Consider the following 22,106-nt stretch of genomic DNA (forward strand, 5'->3'; position numbering starts at 1 on the left):
AAGAAGCAGATTCATGAGATAACACTTTTTAAAAAATCGTAAGATACAACATTTTAAACATTAGTTAATCCAGCAGCACGTCCCTAAAAAAATTGTGAGCTTATTAAAGATAATGTATACAATTCCAATTTTTAATATTTATTTATTGCAAGTTCTTAATTAAATATATGAAGCATCTGAAAAAGTTTGTATGAATTAAAGCGTCGGTTATAAGTCGACAGCTGGACTGGTAGATTCTGAATTTTAAACGAATTTATAATGAAACACTAAATAATTTTTGTAAGTTGATTTAAAATTTGTTGGGTTTTGTGTTAGGAATGATGAGTGATGTTAGGAGCCAAACTGTGTCAAAATCGACAAGTCTCACAAAAACTTATCAATTCAAGCTTTCAATAGTCAAAGTGTTTTTTTGCCAAAATGTGACTCTCATTGACTTCTAAAGATTGGAAATTGGGCTATTGAGAATGGTTCATATGGTATGCCATTTTCAAAGATGAGTTAACATCCAGCTTTGAAAAAATAAGGAAATATCTTTGTATCTGAAATGTTTGTCATATAGAAGTTTAAATTGAGTTTGCTAAAAAGAAGTTTGCTTTTGGTTTGATTTGCTTATTCCACTATCTGCTCTCGATCAGTTTCTTCGACTTTTTAAATTATTTTGCAAAGAAAAAGATTCGTAATAATTGTCTTACGTATTTATGTATGTAGGTACATATGTGAGAAATTAGTTCCGCTGAAGTGTTCTTGTTTCAAAAGCATTGGGACAACATATAATAATCCGTGTGTTGCTTTTATTGGCATACTTGAAAATGCAGGGCAAGAACGAAAACCACTTAAACCTATTTATAGAAGAGAAAAACAATGTCCAGAGAATTAAATATTTTAACTTGGTCCATTGCTATGTTAATAAGGGAGCATCTACAAATGAAAGGCTTATGACGCTCGATAGATCATTTGTCTTCACTTCGGGTTAAGTAAAAAAATAATTGTAAAAAGTGACTGAGGACTGTTATTGCGACACACGTGGAATAACATTGAAATGATTCTATTTTCTAATTGTAAGGTTTTTAACGCTAAACGATACAGCTAACGCACATCATCTTATCAAACTAAAATTGTTGTTCTATGTGTCAAAATGTAACCGTAAGCACGTTTATCTGTAATAATTTACTAAAGCTTCTTTTACCGACATTTCAGAGAAAACAAATTTGAGAATAAATTACATGGTTTATGGTAGAGGATTGGTAAGGAGTAAACTCCTCTACTACTATCTATCTACTTTTCAATGAAGAGAGATAGATTCTTCACATTACTTTGGTAAAGGAACCAAAGACAAGACAAGACAACACAAAACTGCCTTAGAGTCAAATCGTAGACTTAAAGAAGCTTAAGGTTGGCTCAGGGGAAGTTCATATTTGCATCTTTTATAAAATTGTTTTGGTGGTCTGAATTAGAGAGCGTGTCTAACAGGTAGTTTTTTGATTGTTAAGATAGAGTCAATAGAAATACCCTCAAAAATATCAATGAAAACAATCAATAACTGTATAGGCCAATAACTATAACGTTTCACACTGAAATTTTAAGCCTAACGAACTGAGGTCAGGTGCTGAAGAAAAGTATAATCGTTGGAAGACCTGATTTTTGCAAACAAAGAGGATTGAAAAAGGCCTAGTATCTTGTTTTTTCTTCTTACAGCCCTGTCTTTTTTGAGAAACATGAATTTACGGTGTTTCGTAAGAAAAAATATCTATAATTATATTTTATATTACAATAAAATAATATTAATGTACCTTGCTGAGGTTTTCGATACTTTTACTTTAACCCACCAAAGACGATGTTTGGTTAATGCAATCACTCAATTCAATGAGACAAGACAAATGCTTACCTATACTCATAATCTTTTAATTTGATTATGAATATTAAGGCCTTTTTCGGTTATTGAATTTGGTAAAACTTACATATATCTTCTTCTATAATGTATAGATACATTTATACCTATAATCAAAGCCAGTTAAGCATATCTTTAATATTTTCAATAAAATCTATAACGCGAAATGGTGGGGGGTGGCAGGTGGCAGGTGGCATCGGCGGTGATCTGATGGCAAAAATCAAATCGCATGACCAATTATAATAAATTAACGGTGAAGATATTGCGGAACACCTTGTTAGGTAGCTGTTGAATGGTTGTATAGATAGGTACTTTATATTTTGTTTCTATCCATATTTTTTTTAAGCATTTACTCGTAAGTAGATACTTTGCATTACAAGTGCGCACGCTGCTGTTTGGTTCTATTAAATGAGTGCGTGTGCAGATTTCTAAAATAAAAATTATGATGAGATGTATTTTTTTTTGTTGCTAATGTTGTTGTTGTTATATTTGTTTCAAGTCAAGTATTTAGCTAGGTAGGTATACGACGAGTATAGTTATATATAAACTTAACTTGAATATGGCATAAAAATCAGAGTGCATCGCTCATTAGACCGCAGCAAAAGCGCATCTTTTGAGTGCATTGATTGTGGATTCATAAATATAGCTGTATATTTATAAGAAGTTTCCTTTGCAATGTAGCTATAGATGATGATTATTAATGATCAGCATTTAAGAGTTTTAACACGCAAAGCTTGTTGTGTGGGAATTAAGATTATAGAAGAATATACAACACAAACAATGTTCACATATTAGAAGTAAAATATAGTAAATTCATTTAGAGAGATCGAAAAACATGAGAACAGGCACAGATTAAAAACATTATTTGGTTTTTTAGATGGAAAATTACCATTCACCTAAAAATTTTACTTTTTTTTTGGAGACTTTAATTTTACAAAAAAATACCGTCTTAAAAGCCACATACAGACGTATTTCACTTAAGTAAATTAAATCATTTTCTTTTTGCGTTTGTCCAATGCTGGCGGAGATAAGGCGTCTTTACTTTGAAAAAAGCTTTCTGCAAGCTGAAAAGGTTATGAACGATTTGAATGGTACAAACGGGATGCGCCTTTATGAATTCTACAAATAAGTGATAAGGTACAGTGCCCGAATCATCGATCAACATTTTTGATCCAAACTCTTAACAGGCAAAATAATCGGTTCACCGAATAAATTATTGTTTTGATTTGACTAATCGGAAAGTCCTTAAAAATATTTTTAACCAAACTGAAAACCCTGCCATCCTCAACCATTCCTGTGTGCGAGTAATTGCAGAGATGGACTAAATTAAAAGTTCCTAATATTAAACAAAAATCGTCTGTCTATTTTGATTTAACTAATCTAAAAGTCCTTAATATATTACAATTTGTTACTTATGGTCATTTTAAATGAAAATTAAAAAAAAGTAATAACAATTATGTCTTAATATTTTAAATTACTTAATTATGAAATATAAACAAGAATTCCTCTCCGACAGTCCAGATCATGTCTTTAACATTTAGTTAAAAATTATAACAATGTTTATATCAAAATGGTAATCACAGAATAAAGAATATCTATCTATCTATCTATCTGTCATTTTCTCTTCTTTCCATTCTAACTTTAATAATTTTTCAGTTTCAATCTATGAACAGGAAAAACAAATTTAATGCTTTTTATGAAAAGATCACAAGCTAAGTACACACAATTGGAAAATCGTTTCAATATTGGCAGATTTGTCGCAAACAATTGTTTCTATCAACCGTTTAAACACAGTCACAAAGTCAAAAGTGACATAATGCAAATTGGCAGCGGCTGGAATTCGTCAAAACCCACAATTTTAGGAATCTTTAAATAATTGGCTAATTGGATTTGGTGATGTTTTTGCCAACAACATCATCTAATTTTTGATTTGCAAGAGGGTTTTTGAGCAGGAAACAACAAAAAGATTTAGATAGACGATTTTCTACTAGCAAATTTTCGAGTATTTGGATAAAATCAACTTACCGTATAAATAGTAAATGAATATTTTTTCATTAAATAGAAAATGTGCAATTGTCACCTAGTTAGACATTATTAGAAGACTTTTGACAGTTCGACCAATATTGGACTAACTTCCGATCGTGTCTACTTAAATTTACGCTTTTGGACATTTTTGAAAGCAAGATTTAAATTAAGATTATTCTTAAACTCGTAACGAGTTAAAAATAAAAGCTTAAGTTTAGAAAAATTTAAGAGGGGGAAATAATCTTCATTTACAATAGGTAAAACGGGGCAACAATTTACTGCATCTTATTGAATCATCATTTCAAATTGCTTCTTGTCAATATCTGAGGTGAGATTAATAGAACTTGGTTACCATTAAGCTCTATTTTTATCGATGTAAGATTCAATTCAGTCTAACAATTTTTAATAAGACTATAGGTATAGGGTTTTCTAGTAATAGGTTTTGTGAAAAGTCTGCTATTTATTGCAACATTTTAAGCCGCCATATTTTAATACTTGACAATTAAAAACTACACCATTGCTAAAAATTATAAAGATATGCGATTTAACAACGCATTTTCATGGTTAAAATTTTCTATAAAAATGGTGAAAAAATGTATCGTTTTATGATCGTGTTATTTCTCAAAGAGGTCCACAGGTATCCAGTGATTTAACACCAAACGATTTTTTGCTTTCGTTTAAGGTAAAAGTGGATTTCAATGTTCCAGAATCGTTTCAACATCTTAACAATGCAAGCTATCGAGGGCACACAGCCTCCATTGCCAAATTAATCATAGATACATTTCATGAAAACGTTATAAGTTGTAAAAATTGTAGCCGTAGTGGCCATTTTGTTGATATCTGTTTACATAGTTATTGACGGAAGATTAAAAGAATATTTCTTAAGTACATTTTTTGGTGCAACATCTAAAAAAAATTCAAGCACGAGTGAAAAACAATTTCACATGGAATCTGAACGATAGGTACTTCAAAAGTACTTCCTCATGATAAGAGTTATCAGTGAAATATTTATAATTTCTTGGATTGATATTTGTCCTAATAATGTTGACTACAACGTTACATCATACTGTCATGCCTTAAGTTTTTTTCACAAGTACTGCCTCCTGCGAGGAATTGACAAATTCTCTTTATGAAAAGTGCTTTCTCAAATTTTCCGTTCGGAATCGGCTTAAAACTGTAGGTCCGCTCCATCTCTGACAACAGTACTCGCAAACAGGAATGGTTGAGAGCTGTAAGTCACTAGGCCCTAGTTCTCATCCGACTGTTTTTTAATTTAAAAGTCATTAAAAGTTATAAAAGCAATTACATAGAGCTTTTTTTGTAACTTCTTACAAAGTCGTCCAGAAGTAAAGGCATTTGCTCAATAGAAATAATATCAATAATTTTTCAGATGAGATGTTAACGCTTCCGATTCTTTCACCGTTCAATATACACTTTTAAGCGTAGTTTAAAGTAGTTATTCTACTATTATTTACAAGTCCTATAAATGATGAAATCATCTTTTATTTCTTTTTAATAATTCACCCCAAGGTATTATTAATAATTATAATTATTTAAAATTTGTTATTGCAGTTTATAATTACAATTATGAAAAATGATGTGGGTGATCTAAGATGTTTATCCAGTCTTAACAACATTTTAGTTTTTTTCGTATTTATATGTGTATCTTTTGCTTTTTTTTTTGTTAAATATATTTCTTATTGTCAACTTTTTGAAAATCTTTACCTGACTTTTAGTCCATTCAAAAATAAAGACACGGGCCTTTCTTCCTAATATCATATATCTTTTTCTTTTTCTTTTCAAAGGAATTTGCAACAATCTTACAATAGAAGGTTCTATGTAAGATTTTAGGGTAGGTATAAAATTGGTGCTGACCTCTAAAATAATTTCGCTTATCCCAACAAATCACTTTGGCGTTTGACAGAAAACAATAGAAAAAATAAATATGGTAACTAAACAATCGCACATTTAAACTCCAACTTTCAAGGTTAATTGTGTTTTTTTTTGTCGTCTTCACAAAACATGTGTACAAGCCCATCATCAAGTGGTCAATAGACTCTCACTATACATCTTGTCAGTCATTCATCTTCTTTTGAGTTAATATCTTGATTATAATATACTCATATATACTTATTGGAGGCTTTGGGAAAAACACATCATCAGAGATAGAGAAAGCTTGTGCCTTCGTTCTACGCAGTTTAAACAAACAACAATCGACATAAGTTCAAACGTCTATTATTATAGGTATCATGAGAATCAGGGTATTTCGATTAAAAATGATTCTTTTTTAACATACGAGTATGTACAATTTTATACACGTGTATGGGCGACTTGAGCAATGTCAAAGCTTTGTGTCATTAAGGTTGAATTCTAACTTGTGTTCTTAAGAACTTAAAAAATGCTACAATGCATATCAAACTATTAGAATAAAAAAAAACGTCTGATAAGTAGGTCGGTATATAGCCAGTTAAATGATGTTTTTACAGTCTTGCAATTTCAAAAAATATAAAAATAAACTTGATAACATTGAACTTGTCGACTTAATTAAATAAATTATAATTAGAGCCTAGAACGATATAAAAACTTAATTGTTTAATAAGATAAAATTTGTATCCATATAAATACGACGACAAGTATTTATATAATATGTAGGCAACTGGTAAAGGTAACCTAACTTCAAGGTGAGATGCGAGAATTGCAATTGATGTAAGTTTAAATCCAATTTTGCACAGAAGTTGAGCTTGTGATACATTTTGCTGTGCTTTTCATGTTTTCGCATGGAAACAATTTAAAAACAGTAAAACTAAGAAAAAATGTGAATGTAATTTGTTGTAATGTTCCTTTACCAATCAATTTATTTCAAATAGAATTGAAATTGCTTCGAAACAAAAACAAAAAACATTAAAATGGTGCGGCAAGCTTAAATTCATCGTCTATATTTTTTTGTAAAATAAAACGAACCTATAACACTCAAACGTCAAACAGAAGCTATCAATTATCTAGATATTATTAAGCGAGCATAGTGGGTTGTGGAACGTAAATCATAGTGCACGGTCGATTGTTTGATTTAAATTTTGCTAAATTAATTATTTTGAATTTACAATTTTCATACAAATGACGTCGTAGTATAGTCAATTCAGTAGTGTTACAAGAAAAAGATTAGATACAGTTTTTATTTTATTTTTTTTTTCACGTGATATGAAATAAAAGTGGATTATATTCCTCAAAGGGTTTCATTTTTAAAATTTCTTAAATTTGATTAAAATGCAATACAATCATAAAACTCAAACATAGACAGCTATAACTTTGGGATAGTTCAGGACTTTGTTTGAATAGAATCTCTGTTTCTTTGGACTTAGTATAGACAATTGAGAAGTAAAGTTCTGTCTCTATGACAATCATTTTAGTCAAAGAAAGTCTTGGACCTTCTCAAGGCAAGATGAGAACGTCTAAGGATGCTTTGAGAAAAAAAATTCTTCTCGGAGAGTGAAAAGATGACCAAGGACTTAGAAAGCTGGGTCATGAAGAGCGAATGAGCATCCTCGCTCCAGCCCAGAAAGTTTTTGAATTAAATCCCAATGGACGGAGAAGTAGAGAAAGACCGCAACACTGGTTGCATACTCAGGTGCGAAATGATCTCAACCAACTTGGCTTGCGAAACTGAAGACAGTTAGTTAGGGACCATGCTCGCTGAAGACGCATGTTGGTTGAAGTTTAAAACTATAGAAACTTCTTAAAATCTACACGTTTTGTAGGGAAACTAGTTTTGAAGAAACCCAATAGCAAAAAAACTGACAATATTAAACTGGGGCGGAATCGGCTAAGGTGATTGTTGATTGTTGACAGTAAAAGCCAAATTGATACCTAAAAAGCTGTCACAACAAACATACGATAGTCCTTTTCCTACAAACATATCAGCTACCAGACGCTTACAAAAAACGAATGGAAAATGTTGTCAGGTACCTTTTTTATGTACAAAAACACATTCTTTGGACGCACAAAGCTTACGATATTCGAAAAAGCATAAGAAAAGTAAGAATGTTATTAAAACACATATAATTTAATACTTTTATTTATACAGATATTTTATGGAAATTATTTTAAAATTTCACCATAGCAACAATGACTTATGACTATTATATTCTGAAAACGTTCAACCTAATTGAATTGAATCAGCTTACACAGACGGGAAACTCAGTGATAGTCAATTTGACTGTTTTCAAAATCTCAAAAATATTGAAATAACTTTCTTTGGATTTTGTAATTATTAGTTTTTTTTCTTAACTTTTGGGTTTGGTCTTTTCAATGACTTTTAAGACGCCAGCACTTAACGTGATACAAACGAGGTTTGTCGATCAAATCAATCGAGTGTTCCGCTAGATTTGTCAAAATTTTGAATACAGAGGATTCTGCACAATAGTAAAAGTGTGTTATTAACATAAATATACAAAGCATACTCTTTTGATTCGTAAAGTGATATTTTAATATATGAAATTTTATCCTTTGAGGATAAACTTGGTTTTTCTTATGCTAGCGTTTGTTTGTTTGTTTGTTTGATCGCGCTAATCTCAGGAAGTACAGATGTAGATACCGCAATTATTGGAAAGACTTAATGTAAATAACATTATGTTACGACTAATATGTGCGGAGCACCATTAGGAAAAGTTTCAAAAAGGTTTTTTTGTTCCCTTTTGTGAGAACGCACTCGATGAAACTGTTAAAATTGTGCTAAATTAAAGCATGACTTAATTGTTACCCGACTGTATATGTCTATCTTTGGAAGTTAGCTTATCAAAATATAATTTTAATGAAACTTAAATTCATATGAACGAAGTTTATTTAAAAATAACCAATTTGACATTTCAGTTCAAAGTTCACAATGGCATTTTTAAGGAAAGTCATGATAAAACTAGTTTGAAATTAGTGCACTCAAATTAGATTGCGATTAGGTTTTACTTTAATTGTTCGTGTTTAAGATACTTTCTATTTCGGGTCTTATACCATTAGTGATAATATTTAATACAACAAAAGTGGATAATTCTCTGTACTGTACTCAACACCGCTTTTCACACGACAACAACTTTATTTGGGAATCGACAAATCTTGTAGTAAAACGAAACCCAACATCTCCAGACTATGATCTTACTTTCGAAAAAAAAATGCATTTGAATATGAAATAATAAAAATAAAAAAAAATTCTCAAGACAAATGTTTTATTTGTGCTTCGCATTTTTAATTAAATCAACATTCTTGTCGACTATTGGTAACCTATGCAAATTTTGTATCGCATTGTATTGATTTTGAATTTGTGTGTTTAATTACCCAAAAAGTGTTTGCTTGTAACTTAAAAAAAATATAAAAATATTGAACAATTTCTGCTTTTGTTATATTAAACTTGAAGTTATTTCTATTATGGTGTGGCATAACTCAAATATAGTAAACCACATAAAGAAGAAGAATATAAAAATTTGTTTTGGTAATGTCGTCATTTCCTATCGTCCATATTGCAAAATAAATATTTTTCATTTGTATAATAAGTAATTCCACATCTACATTACAAACCTATGTATGTTCATACTCGCAAGACTTGAAGACAGTTATAAGAAATCAGAATTCAAGTGCAAATATTTGTTGAAGAAGATAATACAAAAAGAAACTTACAAATAGGATTAAGTTAAATGAGTTAAATTGTCTGTCAACGAGTAAATTCTGAGGTTTGATGGATGTTAAAAGATAAGGTTTGTGAATAATTTCTTTGAGGCTGATTTTAATAAGAAAATGTGTTTGTACTTCTATCGTACGTAGATTTAAGTAAATCCATCTCTGTCTGTAACATTCTTTTACTAATAATTTAAAAAATACACTTCAGAAACGTTAAAAACATGTACATACATATGTGACATTATGTCTTTACCTTAAGAGTGATTTTGAAGTTGCGGATTAATGGAATTACAGATAAAAATGTTTGCGATAAGAAAAAACCCAAATCGACCTAAGAAAACAATTTATATGAATATATTAAAAGAAAACAAAAAGGTTTTTGAGTTTTTTAACTTCCCTTAGGCAATTATAGTAATCGATCCGATTTGTCAAATCGAAAATTTTGACATTTATTGATGTTTCAAGGTCCCTAGAATCTGAATCTAAATCAAAAGTTTTTAGAAAGACATCTGTGTCGAATATTTTGCAGAAAAAAAATTATATACATGAGGTCTTAAATATAAATTGTATGCATAGAAGAATAACGATTTTGACATCTGGTAACATTTTTAGAATACCACAAGAAATACTACACAAAATTTATAAAAACTGATTTTAACTCGAATATCTCAAGAATAAATGAAGATTTCCTGCAAAAATTATTTAAATTTATACAAAATATTGTTCTTAAAATCAATTATTTTTTTGTATATCCAACTTTGATTCCACCGTTTTCGGATAACAGGATACAACGGGAACTAGTGGTTTAAATATTATATTATTCACTTGAAAATGTCAGTTTACTAGCCCAATTCTGATTTCATTTGCGGGAGGCTGTAATTTTTGTATTTCAAAATAAAGAAAACTGCCGCGAATGCTCTTAAGTGCTTATGGTGAGGCCTTGAGGGCGTTATTAGCGAAAGAACGTCTCGTTAGTGGTTTAACCGTTTAAAGATTGGTGAGTTTAACGCGGAAGACCGGCATAGTGGCGGAAGCCATAAAGTTTTCTAAGATAAAATATTGGAGACATTATTGAGTAAAGAATCGCTTCAAACTCAAGATGAATTGTCAAGTTCACTAAGAGTGACACTAGCAAGCGTTTTCAAAACGTCTCAAAGCCATGTATATGATTCAGAAAAAGGAACTAAGGTTCCATATGAGTGTAAAACAAGAGTCAATGAACGAAGTCTAATTGTTTGTGAACCGTTGCTTCAGAGGCAAAAATAAAGGGATTGAAAAATGGGTTCATTACGATAGCTCTAAATGGAAAATTATGGAAATATCCCATCGAAGACGACCTAAACATCAAAGATCAAGCTTGGCGTAGTCGTCGTAGACCATGAGTTGTTAGATCCAAATGAAACAATCTAGTGGTGACAGTTATCGAAGGTAATTAATATGTTTGAGACGAAAATTAAAAGACAAAATATACACATCATCTAGGGGCACTAGAAATTGAATTTGCAGTGGAATCAAAGTTTTACACGATCAATTAGAAACACAAAATTTCAAAAAGTAATACTAGAAACAAAAATAGATATTGAGATAAAACTTATTTTTATCATATACAAAATATTGCTGTTAACTTTTAATCATTTTTTTAGAAAAACCTATGTAACTCGCAACTTTTCTTACAAACAACGAAAACCTACAAAAATAACTAAAATTGATAAGTCGAAAACCATATCGACTCAAGTATCTTGTAAAAACAAAGAAAGACATTAACTTCTTTTTATTTTATGCACAAAATGTTGTTATTGATACTTTGCAAAACTTTTAAGCCGAATGGGACGTTATAAGCGTGGATCGCATCCCAGCTTCTTTAGCCTTGAAATAAGCACAGTAATAGGCATTTCTAAATTACTGCGGTGCAAAAAGCAAAAGCATTACTACATTGGAAATGTGACTGCGTGAGGTGCACTCTAAAAATCTTCACAAATATAACTGGTGGACAGTCTATAAAATCTATCAAAATCGGTTGAATTTTGTTGAGAATATGGCAACACAAAATTTGTATACTATATGCAGGTATAAATCAACACAAAAATATATTAACCAATTTGAGCTACATCAAACCGAGTAGGTATACGAGTACATAAGGCTTTTGTATATAACTTAAGGTCAGTTTCCGATATGACATTTTTCTAATGAAGGTCTATTACTCATTCCAATTATACCCAAATTTGATCCTCTGTGAATCATACCGTGTTTGGTTTCAAATTTTCAGTGATGAACAACTTATATTTGAAATGAATTAAGTCTTACATATTCTGTGTAAATTATACACTCCATAACAATGTTTATAATATCTAACAACAATTGTTTCAACCCTAGATACATACATACTCGTATGTTAGATTAATGAGGCTTCCGACTTAAAGTAAACTTCAAAGATTTAATTTAATTTATCCTAATAAAATTCTTTCCTTATATTTAATTCTTTTAATTGAATTGAAATGGGAAAAACAAATATGTATGTATTCACACACATTTTGTCTTTTTACTGTTACATCTTTGAACTGAAAATAAATTACATATAAAGCCTTCTCTTTGGTTGCACAAATAAAATATACATGTAATTGTAAATGTCAAGTCGAATAGTCCACCTACTTTACAAAAACTCTGTTGTCTGCCCGCATTTGACAAATTTATTGCATTAACAACAGACAAGAACTTTTTTGGTATAAAGGCATAAGCAGAGGCATAGACAAAAGACAAACAATGGGAAGACCATCACTTAAGGAACAAAAAAAAAAAACCAAAATAATAGAAACCTCCATACTAGGTCTACATTAAACAGACATCTCAATTGCTTTTAAATGTTAAATTTTATACATCTAGACTTACCTACTTGCATTATTTTTGTTTTGATTTTAATTTGTTCGAATCAGGGTCGGATTGAAGAAATTGGGCAGTTTGGATATAAATGCAAAGTAATGGGATTTAAATGAACAAGAGAGAAAGAAGTTCTAAAAGCTAGAAGAGGAATAAAAACGATATCAGGCAAATAGAATTTTTCTAAAACCCAATTCAGACATTTGCAGTTGTATGGCCTCGATAACTTTTTGACTTTTAATTTAAAGGTCTTGAATCGATGGGTATAGACCTTATCTTTCACCTGGTCTCAAAGAAAAGTTTCAAGATGCAAAATCACAATATGAATCACAAGCCAAATGTCATCATACCACTTAAAGAATTACCCAGGCCAGAAAACTTTTCTTGCAGCAATAATATTGGGCAAAAGATTTCTTTGTCCTGAATTGGAATATTATTTTACAATTAGGACAGGTTTTTAAAATATACGTCTTTAAAAATGTAAAAGAAAAAATATTGTAATGTTTTTAAACTTAAAGTTGAACACAACATAGTTCATTATATATACTTTTCAGATACAATGTAAATCATTTTGGTATTTTAGTTAGTTTTTGAAAATTGTCAAAAGTTATGAGATGACTTAAAAGCCTTCAGTTGACTCTATATAAAGCTTTGAAAAATCTTGATTTGTATGTGTTAATAGTTTTGAAAAATAAGTTTTAGAGTTAATTTTGTGTGTTTATTCGGAATCCGAACTCCGATAATCGTTTTAAACATAATTTGTATATGTTTTACTTTGTAAATAAAATAAGCTTGAAAACCCGTAATATAAGTTTATTTTCGAATTTGAAATGATTTGATAGATTGATTTTAAAGTCCAATTTGAATCTGGTCCCTGTTGACCAGTGTCTTTAAGCGACACACAAGTTTTCGACTTTGTATAATACTTATACTTGTCCCAACCGCTCAAATTTGTACATCAGTTTCCCTATAGTTGAAATAGAAGTGATGTAGCTTTGAAAACCATTTATCATTTCCATACGAATTTAATTACGTTATTGAAATGTGTATCATTTCAATTTTTAGTAATGACGTAGTTTTTACTTGTTAAAATACAAAGTCTAATTATTCTAAACTCTAACATAGTGTGGAAAATATTTCGAAACGTATAATGTGGATATAAATTTATGCTAATCCAATATTCAATATTTTGGGAAAAATCTTGCGGAAATAATACTTTTCACCTAAAAAAAAAACACTTTTTCTAGTCTTCAAAGTGCTTGCAATCAAATCCGTCTCTGTCAAAAAAAAATCCTCATTCGTGAATATCTTAAGATCTAGGACTTATGAGTTATCTAACAATTAACCCCCAAACCTTTAGCATACATAAGCAAATTTAGGCGAAAATTAAAATTCAAACTCACTGTGGTTATAAAATCCTCATTGCACAGCATCTTTTTTCTTAACCTTCTTGTCTTGTTGTATAGTTGAAAAGGTTCAAAGAAGTTTCATAAAAAAGCGCAGTATCTTTTTTTGTAGGATATTTTTTTACGAATAATTGGTATCCAAACAAGAAAAAAAAATAATCTTTATTAAAGTAACTTCGTTTAGCTACTTAGATATTCTTGCAATCACGATTTTTCGTCTGATGTGTTTTGCCTTCACTCTAACGAAGTCGATTAAAATTAACCAAAAATAGATAAAACGACTAAGGAAACACAATCTTTTCTACTATCGGGATGTGTGTTTAAACTTTTTATTTTCTCCTTTTGGTAAATTCACTTGATTTTCTTGTTATTGTTGAATATAAATAACTTGTTAACTCAATTTTTTATTTATTATTATTTCTTTTTCAATCAACAGCAGATCATCAAAAATTATAGCTCTTCACTGTAGGTCGTAGTTGCTGATTTCGGCTTCGCGATCGTTGTCGTCATGATCAATTTTGTCTTGTTGTTCCCGCCAACACTTGCATTAGCATCATCATGATCGCACCTTAACGCGGTTAATTCAAAATCATAATAAAAATCGTTATCCATCATCATTAATCACAGTGTGATGAGTTGAAATTACATTTTAAAAAAAGAAAAACAAAAAAGTGTATCTTTTATTTCTTTAACCAAAAGCAAACAACTTAAGTGCCAAAGATACTTTTTAAAATTCCAATCACGTTTGAAAATGTTTTTTCGCAACAACAAATGTCACTGTGAGACTGATCGTAGGTGGCTCAAATCATAATAACAACAAATGAGAAACAAAATTCTGGTCACTGACACTTGACAATACACAAAAAGTATCTAAACAACCGAAATCGTGATAGGAAGGTAATAGAAGTATCGATCTATGTATCTATAAAACCGCGAAGAAGATGTCGTGTTTAATTTGAGCTCACATCTTTTTCTGACAACGACGATCGACGTTCATATGAGAACTGATCGTTTACTTGAGAGAGTAGCTTCAAGAAGCATGAACATGAGCGAGCAACTACAGCAAACGATCGCACATTTTAACAACAAGTATCTGACAGAAAAAAACTCACTCAAATTGAGTGGAAAAATATAAACAAATTTAAATAATGCAAGTCAGCTGAAGTTAAAGTTAAAATTTTGATGGTTGACTACGATCGAGGCGACCGACACGGCGACGATTCAATCCAGGTGTTCTCGCGGTGAATTATCAATTTCTTTGTTATAATTTTTTAAAGGAGATTTATGTAATAAGTGCCTATATGACATGGTTTTTGTTGATCGAGTCTCGATGCATGTTAAATAGCTCTATCTGTATGATACAATTGAAAGGGAACGCTCAGCGATCTTTGAAGGCTTAGGAATTCCTACTTTTAGATCAAATAAAAAGTACATGAGATACTTGACAAAATTACTTTGAATTTAAAAATGTACCCATAAAGATTTTATTTGAGCAGCTCGGGACGAAAATGTAAATTGATTGATTGGATCCGGGAAATCAGTATAAATTTTTGGTTTGTTTGTTCAATCAATTTTACTGTGATAAATGATAAGTATGGACATGTGGAATTTTGTTTGTTAAATGAGTTTATCATATGGGGGATGGCAGATTTGTGTGTAGGATTTAAGACACGACCGACATGGAGTTTATTGACTTTTCTTATCAAAACGAAATAAGTTATATCGATTTTTTTTAACAAATAGTTTTGAGAAAAAGTAAGCATTTATTTGTCACGAAGAATATATAAGTCCTATTATATTGTATCTTAAAAATTTTAATGAATTCTATTTTGTTTGGTTAACTTACCATTTCAAAGTTTCAAAGTTGTCTATACAAATTTGAGGTTCAATAGACTAGATAGCAGGGGTTGGAGTATTCGAGTGTTATTTGAATATTCTTTTGAAGAAAAATCCTCCGATTTATTCAATACTATCCATAAGTTTTGTCTACAAAAGCCTTCGAAGAAAGTCAAATAACACCACACAAAACTAACCTCTGATTGGCAACGGCTAGTTACTCCCTTATAGAAGCATTGACACTAAAATTACTCGAAATAATGAAAGATAGCTATTTAAACTTCGATGCTAGATGCTAGTACTATCTTAATGTCTAGGTCAGTTTCTTTAAGAGCTAGTTTGGTTCCTAAATATCTTTATTTTAGATTTTGCTTAATTAAATTTTAGATTCCTTAAATCGCAGAGAACCTTGAGGTTATTTATTTAAAGCTAAAGTGTCACTTGGTTGTCAGTAAAATATGGCAAGGCTAGCATATAGCTACATTTTCATTTTTACAAATATATCGCCAAAGAAAACTCCCCTTGGTATGTGATTCTCGATATCGTTTATAAACAACAACGAACATTAATGGACTAAGAACACATCCTTGTGGAACACCAGTTTCTGTTTCCATCACGTAAAACTGTAGACACCTTGGAAAGTTTGAATGGGGAATAATTGATAAAATTTTAGGACTATGACCAATTCGACAACCTGAGTGCAAGTAAAATGTTTTCTTAGGGAACTTAAAACAGAAATATCTCTATATGTAGTTTCCTGCCTGATTTAGATCAACTTTTTTAAAATGGCAGTTATCTTGCCGAGCGATAACTTATTGGGAAGGTTCCTGCGAGAATACTGTGTAAAATTTTATAGAAATACCAACTGACCTCAGGGTCAGCTTTACTTTTCTTCCTTCTTTTCAAGGATATAAGTAGCTTTGACATTGTAAATTTGCAGTCTAGTTCTGGAGTATTGAAAGTTGGGAGTACAAAAAGCATTTTATTTTGGTTTGGATCATCTATACATTTTTTTTTAAGTTTAAAGCGATCTGATCACCACAGATATATCAGTAGAGATTTAAATCAATCGTGACAAATTGAATGTTTTTATAGTTTTAAAAGCCTAATAAAACAGTCTCTCCATCCACAAAGTGCAATTAAATGTAACTCATTAGATGAAAAATTGGTTCTGGAATATATGTCCAAATAAGATATAAAGTTATAAGTAGATACATTTTCTTTTCTAAATCATAGTTAAATTATAAATCGGAAAGAAAGAATTGATACGATTTAACAAAGATTTCCTTTGAAAAAAGTTCTTCTGTGTCAACAAAATAAAAACTAACAAATTATGGTTGTACCTGTGAACAAGTTTGTTAATCTTTAGAACATTTATTTTGATACAAAAAACTTAGAAGCTTATAAGTGCCATGCTTGAAAAAGGTGTGGAGATATGGTTTCAAAGAAAAAAATCAATGAATCACCAGATCATCATCACTTCTCCCACTCAATTATTGTCATCAGATGAACTTGTAGATATATTTAAATTAACATAAACAAAAGCATCCAATATTCTATTTGAATCGAACATAAGTAGCTACCTAACAGAAAAGATATATCATCTTCTTTATATACATAGATTAATCAACATAACCATATTTAATACAGTAAATAACCAACCTTGTTGCAAAGTCAATGCCATTAATCGTAGACCAATATTTAAGGTTACATCAAGTTCCATATTAATAACAATGTACACGTAATCAAAACAACATGATATCCCGTGGGTGATGATGGTATTGGGCTTGCATTACGTAGGTAATGTCTAAAAGCTTAAGCTACTTTTCTATATCAAGTAATTTTTCTAATAATTTTAAATCATAATCAAAATGAGAGATGCAGGTGTTGGTATAAAAAAATTGGTAAATCGGGTAAGACATAAATTATAAAGTCTAACTACCACCCACAGGTCATGTCTAACACGACAGCGCGGCACAGCCGACCGCGACGGCCGGCAGCGGTGGGGTGGTGTACAATTTTGCATTGAAAAGATCATGTACCGATAAAACGAAAAATCTTAGACTTGAACTATAAATGACTCATTTGACATAATTTTGTTTGACTCATAGGACAAGCTTTTAACACCACACAAAGTAAGCTAAAACAATAGGTTTTCATTCGAAGATTAAAATCTACTCCACAAAGTCTCGCAAAGGTTCAAAGTATATGCTTTAAAGAATGCAACAATGCCAACATTTCACACCACCAATTAGGCCCAAACAAAAACTTAAGGACTGGCAATAAATATAGGACCAATATAGGTACAAACAGAAGCAGCAACAGCGCAAGATATAGTCCGCCTTCGTAGACATTGTTGTATTATGCAAATTGGCCTCTATCAAAAGGATTATACAAAGTTACAAATGTTTTATAACTGCCATTTTACAGCAGCTAAACAAATCCGTTCTAATTAAGTCAATATGTCTTTGGCTCTCTGGGCCTATAAGCTGGACTATGGACCACTGGTACAGGTAACTGGTAGTTTGGTCTTTATATGGACTACCATAAATATAGCACCACCTACGCTCTAGAGCTGTCTTATTCATTCATGAAAATCAAACTTATTCCTTCTCTGAATTGTGTGTTTATGTTTTTCTGTTTTGTTGTAATTTAAATGGAAAGATACAAAAGTATCTTTTGCATTTTTGTTTGTGGTGCTGAAGCTAAAGCTGACGACGACGACGAACGGCGCGCGGTTCAAAAAAGGAACAATGGGAAAACAAATCAAATAGTATAAAAGTCACGTTTTGTAATTCTTTCATCTATTAAAGATACCTACATAGAAAATATGCACTTTAAGTAGCAGCAAAATGTATAAGTACTATCTTTGCCATTGGCATTGTTATTCGTATTTTGTATTTGTAGCTATATGCCTTTAACTTGTTTTGTTTGATTTCAATTTTGGTCTAAAAGTGAACCAAGTGCCTGTTTATATAGAACTTATAGGAAAAGATATAATAAAGTTCCTCATTGGATTTGACGATGAGCTTATACGTTTGCCCCAGAGAGTGATACTTAGTTCATTCTAAGAAAAGCAACAAGAAACTGGATAACCTCTTTCTATTTATTTTGTGGTATGGCAATCTTCGTTTTGTTGTTGTTGTTGTTATTGTTGTTTTTGATTTAAACTTATACCTCATTGTTGTGTCACGACTTTTTACCACCTCTTGATCACGAGGTTCACCTAGTAAAGTACCTATACTATGTTTGGTCTTAACAAAAAAAAAAACAAGAAACGAGTTCGCACCTGGAACACAGGGATGGAGTTAGAAGTAATTCATAAATGTTTGCCCCATTTGTAAGCTTCAAGGAATCTTAGAATTAAACGAATATCAAATGAATTGAGATATCGAATTATGAAAAGCAAATAATTTGGTTCAAAAACAAATAAAAAACTTGTTTAAAGTTTAAATTAGGAAAACACTTAAATTGTTAATTTGAAAAATCAAGAGAATTTTGATTTGTGGGAAAGAGTTTCAACAGAACGAAAATTTTAGATTTTGAAATTAAAATCGTAAAGGTTTAATAAAAGAAGTTATTTAGATATTAATAGCCGTTTGCAATCGAAATCATGACAAAAATTTAGTTATATACATCTGCGGAAAAAATTAGTGCCTTTACGTTTGAACAACGTTGAGACATCGGAAATATAGAGCACGTATTTCTTAAGTGAGTTCTGTGTAGCAGAAAACGTTTGTTTTTGAAGAAAAGTCTTGGCGAAAATGAAGCAGACAACTGTGATCAATTTTGTGAAACAAATTTCATGGTATGCTAGCAGACAACGCTTATGTTCCACGTTATCGCACTGGTGCACAGATGAAAATGTGTCATCGATCTCCACTGCTCAACATTTCATACACTAGCCTGAGATGACTTCTACACAAAGATTTTGGATTTTTTCCTGAAAGGTCTTGCTGGATCTGGATCATCCTGAATTGGACAACGTTATTTTTGGCGTTTCGCATTTTTTTATCGTCAACTCGAAAATTCAGCACGTTGTTGTCGAAAAGCCAATGTATTTACAGAAAGTGACAGTTTGGTTCGATCGTGACAGCTTTGGACAATTTTTCTTCGAAAATAAATCGGGAAATAAATTTAGGCACCTTGTAAACCGACTTTTTCTTTGCTGGAATTGGAGATATCCATTTGGACCACACAGATCATCCCACAACCGTTTTTTTTGCATATCAAGTTCTAAAGCCTAGCAGCCTTGGCCTTATCTTTTGGCTAAAGGGCCAATTCATCTACCTAAATTACATCCTGTTCCATAATTTAAGAGGTGAATATTTCCTTAGAGCTATAAAGCTATAGAGCTATAAAGTTGGCAACACTTTTTTAACTATTTTTTTTTTTTTCAATACAATTTCAAAAGTTAAGGCCAAAAGATCATCTATAAAGGCGTAGATTTGGTTAATGGGCATCTTTTGGTTGAATTGATTAACAATTAAGAAAACTGGCGCATTTGGAGTGATGCTATAATCCTCAAGTTTAGGTTTTTTCGGTGTAGTTTTATAGCGGCAACGTCAATATTAAAAAATGTCAAAAACAAAAGTCGAAAAGCGAAACAAATCGGCAACCAATGAGGTTGTTAGCCTCGAATGCACCATTCACTTGTCCAAGCGGGTGCACAATATTGGATTCAAGAAACGCGCTCCTCGTGCCATCAAGGAAATCCGCCAATTCACCGAGAAGGAAATGGGTATCAATAATGTGAGGATCGACACCCGCTTGACTAAGCACATCTGGTCAAAGGGTATCAGGAGTACATTTTTTCGTGTACGCGTCCGACTTGCCCGTGGCCGCAACGACGATGAAGACTCACCCAACAAACTGTTCACATTGGTCACCTACGTGCCAGTTGCCACATTCAAAGGGTTGAAAATGTTGAATCCGGCGACGATAAGTTGAAGATTAGCGAGAGTGAAACTTTTTTTTTTTAAATAAGTAAAGACACACAATTTTAAAAACTGACTGTTTTCAAACAGTATATCGAGCCCTTCCCGCCAATTCATCGTAAAAAGCATTCAAAAGCTCACTGCTGGTCCTGGGAATTATTAATTATGCTTAGGTTTAGACATGGCAATATCCTTCGAGGATCTATGTTACTGGCAAATTTTAATAATTAACTTGACTTTTTTATTGAAAATGTCGTTTACGATAAAATGGTGGGAAGGGCCCGATATGTACTTTTAGGGTTAACGAAATGATCCTCACTTCTTTGAACATGATGCTGGCCAAGTTTACGTTATACGCAGCCCTTAATTGGCCTTCAAGATCTTGTGAATTGAAATCATTTTTCTGTGGGGATACGTGAAGTCGCTTTCGCCTTAAACGATTGAGCACTTGGAGGACAACATACGAGCATGTCGTGGTATTTTCGATATAACATTATAAGGCTACAAATGTTTGAAAAGTCATCGACAATTTGACCCAGCGGTGGTTGTCACTGTCAAAAATCATATCTGAGTTATGTACAATGAAAAATTTTTTTAGAATAAAGTACATTTCATGTTAATTTTGACAAAAATAACATTTGTTTCATTTTATATCAAATTTCTGCAACTCTAAAAAACACCCTTTAGAATTTTAACCTAATTTTGTATTTGAAAATTCGAAAAGAAAATTTAAAATTTTTGACATTTCCAAATTTAGTTTAAAGAAATTTGGTTTGATGTTGGAATATGTAAATAGGAATTTCATTAGCACCAAAAAAGTAAAACGAATACAAAATATTAACAAAAATAGGGCCCTCATTTCAAATAATGACATTTCGCTATTTAAGCAATCCAACCCTGTGCTGAAGTACCTATCTATCTCCGCTAGTCTGTAGTTGAAAGTTCGAATGAATGAAATTCAATTTTTTGTTGATGTTTCTTTCATTTTTTAGTTTTTGTTAAACTTTATTTTTGAAGACTTTACCTTTTTTTATCAAGTAAACATCCGTTGAATGGTTTAAGGTTATAAGGAATAAATAGTAAGGTATCGTATTCGTCACTTTTTTTTGTTCATCTTTAGTAACATTTTGTTTTTGTTTACCAGTTTTGTTTGTGCCTTGAAGCCTTCACCTAGATATTTTGGAGTAGGTCAGGCTCTTATTTTGGTAGGTGCGATGATTAATGGTGAGAATTCAATGTACCGCGAGAATAAGTCTATAAGTACATATATTTATTGACCTCGCGGGGTCTAAGAATACAAGTAAAAACACCTATCTACTCATAGATATCAGTGAAAGTGATGATTATTGAATGAAACTTTCATTAGAATGTTGTTTTGACAATAATTGTTCGTTTTCAATCAATCAACCTAGATCTTTGGGAATTTGCATTTATTTACGTTGGCAGCTACCTACTTTCATTGGTTATTTAATTCTAGTT

General features: G+C 31.3%; 1 protein-coding gene and 1 pseudogene across 4 annotated transcripts in view; one reads left to right on the plus strand and one right to left on the minus strand.

Annotated features, from left to right (window-relative positions):
- Window positions 1-22,106, minus strand: part of LOC129943060 (restin homolog) — a 240,161-nt gene that overhangs the window by 12,819 nt on the left and 205,236 nt on the right. The window lies entirely within an intron of this gene.
- Window positions 20,236-20,687, plus strand: LOC129943067 (60S ribosomal protein L31-like; annotated as a pseudogene).

Source organism: Eupeodes corollae, chromosome 1 (genome assembly GCF_945859685.1).
Source record: "Eupeodes corollae chromosome 1, idEupCoro1.1, whole genome shotgun sequence".
NCBI classification, from domain to species: domain Eukaryota; kingdom Metazoa; phylum Arthropoda; class Insecta; order Diptera; family Syrphidae; genus Eupeodes; species Eupeodes corollae.